Here is a 4,514-nt window from a genome sequence, read left to right as displayed (position 1 = left end):
TTGCCCCCACCCCTCGGTCTATCCCCCCCTTCTCATGTCATACACACACACACACACACACACAAGCACACACAAGCACATACTTACTGTAATGGAGGATGTGAAGCTCATACATTGTCACCACCCAACACTGTAGCATTGTGCCCTGCCAGTGTGCATATCAGGTATATTTGTATCCTTAAGAGAGTAATGATTGAAAGGTGTCTTTTTGCTTCCCTTCCTCTTTCTCTCTATTTTTATGTTTTGGTTGAGCATGTAGACAGCCTTTATATCCATTTGATCTGAGACTCTACATGTTTACTCATATATACACGGAAAATGAAAAACAACAACAACAAGAAAATAGATTTTTTTTATTTTTAAAGTGGACTTCTGGGTGTCATGGAGCTGATATTTATTTATTTATGCTGGCACTACATACTTTCTGCCATGATGGCTTGAAAGCTAAGCATTTCAGAAGAAAGAATATGAAAAATTCTATGAAACTACATCTGCCACCTTTATTTTCAGTTCAATTCAATTTTATTTATATAGCGCCATATCATAATAAAAGTTATCTCATGGCACTTTTCATACAGAACAGGTCTAGACCGTACTCTTTATAATATTATTATATTAACAATTCCACCATGAGCAAGCACTTGTTGATGATGGCGACGGAAAACGTCCTTTTAACAGGCAGAAATTTGGGGCAGATAGATAAATACAGAGACAGAGAGAGAATATATGTAATCTATATATATAATAGAAAGCTCCAGAACAGCTGCTAAATGGACATTGTGGTGATGGTTTCCCAACAGCTCTTTACAAAATAAAAAATTTTTAACTTATAACTTCTAAATATTAATGCTTTAAATGGTCATTGTTTTGATTTCATGGCCCAGTGTTCATTTTGACAACCATTTTAGATTTCATCTTAGTCCTTCGAGGAAATTCCTATAATTAGTATATATAATAATAATAACAACTATGATTTTAGTACTTTTTATTCTTCGTAGTCTAGTTTTAAGTGATGACAGGTCACAACAGGTTTTAGTCCAGGTTTAGTCAATGAAAATCATTACATTTCAGTCAGCAAGTCTTTTTTCCATTGATTTTGTGTTTGTGTTGCTTATCTTGCTGCTGTTCAACAATAAAGAACATGTTTGGAAAAGTTTGTCTGTTCATTTAGCTGAGATCTTCCCACTACCGTAGTACATGCTACTTCTTTTCCTAGTGTGATGATGGAATGACTCCCCCTACTCTGCAACCAATCCCACTCCTTATGCCTAAACCTAAGTAATACAACCAACAAAGGCAACAAGTACTAGCCAGTCACAGGCAGAGTATGACAGGTCATTCCTCTATCAGCATAAAGAAGATTCGCACTGTAGTGGGCGGGGAGAAGAGAAAAAAGAGTGCTCTAGACTGTGGGTGAGGGAGAAGAGAAAAAAGAGTGCTCTAGACTGTGGGTGAGGAAGAAGAGAAAAAAGAGTGCTCTAGCTTAGCTTCTAGCTGCTTCCAGCAGCAGAATAAGCCCCTTGCAGAGCACCATGGCAATCAGTCAATCTCACAACTGTGCCACTATAATGCATCTAGTTAGCTCTTTGTGGGTAGATCAGGTTCCAATCATTAATTAAGAGATATTTTTGCAGGTCAGGCGCTGTGGATGGTTCTTGTAATAGGTCGGGTAATTGTAATTGGTCTAGTCCTGACCCATACATCATTATACCATGTTTTTCTCTCACTTATTGGAGGGAAATATAAATTTTTAGCTTGTCATTGTCTTGTCTTTTTCACAGCAGCCATTTTGACATATGAAATAGTAGGGTATACACAGGTGTTATCAATAGTCTATTAACACTGGTAGGGCTACACATTCTATACAGCCACTGTACACTACCTGTCCAACACTAAACAGACGACAGACTAACTGTTGAACATAATGGAGCATTTAGCTAAAAAGCCAAATATTTAAAACAATCTTTAGAAATCTTTAGAAATATGCCATTTTAAGAGAATTTATACAGAATAAATTAGTATTTTATATTAGATGGTAAATGGACTGTGCTCATATAACACCTTCCTAGTCTTCCGTCGACTCAAAGGTCTTTTACACTACATACCTCATTCACACATTCACACACATTCATACACTGATGCCTTGCCATGCAAGGTTCCAACTGCTCATCAGTTTTAGTAACTAACCATTCATAGACATTCACACACTGACAGTGTGGCCATTGGGAGCAATTTGGGGTTGAGTACACTTTAAAGGACACTTTGAAGTGCAAGACTGGAGGAGTTGGGATCGAACCGCAGATCATCTGATTAGTGGATTAGTTATACAGTAAAACACTGGAATATGTAATGGTCTTTTAGTGTCATGGTTTGGCAGGTTTTCACCATAAAATCTACAAACATTTAAACATTTGGAATAAAACACCAACGGTATAGGTGCAGCAACAGTACTTGTATCAATTTAATGTAATATTAGAAAAGGTTATACTATATTTAATAGAGTAAAATTCTGGCAACCACAGCTGCCAGTTTTTTCTGTAAAAACAATAGTTGTTGTTGATTGACTGTTGTTGAATCCTGAACAGAATCAGAGCTGATTTGGTGGAAATGATGGTACCTATGATCCACAACTCTCTTTCTAATATTTCCTGTTTGGGGCCTTAATTGCAGCATTTTTTAACCATTAATTTTACCTCCACTTACTAAGTTAATGTCACATGTTAGCTCTTAACTAATCATGATATATGCAAGCTCTGCTCTACCTGCATAAAAAGTGACTACGTATCAGGCTGTTGAAACAAAATGAAAAACTTATTTTAAATGACCTTCCAGTGTAGTATTCTGATAGTATTATATGTTTTTAAATGAATGTATTTTAGTGATTCTGTTAACACTTAATAAACTTAGTAAACACTTACTGTGATGCAGCATGGCAGCTAAGTCTGTGTATGGTACAGTAGTAGTTACAGAGGTCCGTGAGTTTAAAGATTCTCTGACTACTAAGTTAACACTTTGGTCAGAGGCACCATAAATGCTGGTGGTGCAACTGATGCAGTGCACTGGGACCCAGAAGGTCTCAGGGGCCCATCCATTCACAGGAACTGAGAACAGTAGCTCTTTAAACCTTTTACCATTCATTCTATGGTTGTATATTTTGGGCCACAGACAGGACTTTGGTGGCATGGTGTGTGCTTGTGTTTGTGGAGGGTGGGCCAAAAGTATTAAAATATTTTCATCTCACAATACTTTAAAAAAAAAATATTGATGAAGAGGCTGCAGCTCTACATAATCTACATAATAATGCTGATAAAACAAGTTGATGCAGATAAATGGCTGCGTTTATATAGTAATTCTATGCAAAGCACTTTACAATTTTGCCTTTTATTGACCTATTAACATACACACACTGATGGCTGCAAGCTACCATGCAAAGTGCTGGACTGACCATCGGGAGCAATTTGGGGTTCTTGTCTTGCCCAAGGAAACTTGTCATCAGACTAGAGATATGTTGCATCTTCTGGTCCAGACATATATAATATTTTATTGTGCACAGTGACACACTGAAAGAATATTAAGTGCACATACAGACCAGTGTGAATGCATACTTCTTCAGAGCTTAAGAATACTGCCATGTTGAATTGCTGGCTCTATAATATAAATTGTTGAAGTGTGACTGATGCCCTACTTTCCTGTTACTTGTTATCTGTTAATACCAGCTTAACGTCCTTCACGCCAAATATATATAAAGTAGATGCAGGAACCAGAGCCACATCAAAGCTACCAGTATATGCCACCAGAAGCACTTGTTAGATGTTCAAACTGATTCAGAAACCTCCTCCACCCAATCCTTTTTGACTGGGGGTCTGGCTGACAACTTTCCAAACCTGACAATCTGACAGTGGAATCATTTAACACAGTTATCAGCGTGTGAGGGTGAGAAAATAAGCAGACTTTGAACATCTCTCTATACCTCTTTTCTTTATTCTCTTTCCATGTGAACGAATTAATGCAACACTTTGAATACCTGAGAGACTGTATAGAAACACATTGCTATTGCACATAGTGGAGCAATGAACTAGTTGTTTTCAAGCCAACCTTGAGACTCAACCACAACGCAATATCTGCATACAAGTATTAATTACGCTAATTACTATAGCAATACATCTCAGACCTGAACTCTCTTGCTGAAGTATAATCTAATTTGATTATTCTATTAAAAATATTCAATGTGACACATTCAGCTCAAGCTCTTTTGGGTGTGTCTAGTCGTTTCTTGCACTGGTGTAATACATTTAGTTTGGGTTTAAAAGTTCAAAGACAGTAAACAGTAAAAAAAACCCATTAACCCATCCTTGTAGAGTTTTAGACCTCTGATATGGTGCTAAACTGTCTATGAGTGGGTACAAAGTCCTGCCAATGATTTACCACTATTCCTCTATCTACAGATGTTGTTAACAGCCAAAATATATGGTAAGGTATCAACAAAGACAGGGAAGGCCCTGTTTACATTTAGC

This window comes from Larimichthys crocea, chromosome XVI (assembly GCF_000972845.2).
Source record: "Larimichthys crocea isolate SSNF chromosome XVI, L_crocea_2.0, whole genome shotgun sequence".
Taxonomy (NCBI): Eukaryota; Metazoa; Chordata; class Actinopteri; family Sciaenidae; genus Larimichthys; species Larimichthys crocea.
This window is presented reverse-complemented; position numbering follows the sequence as displayed.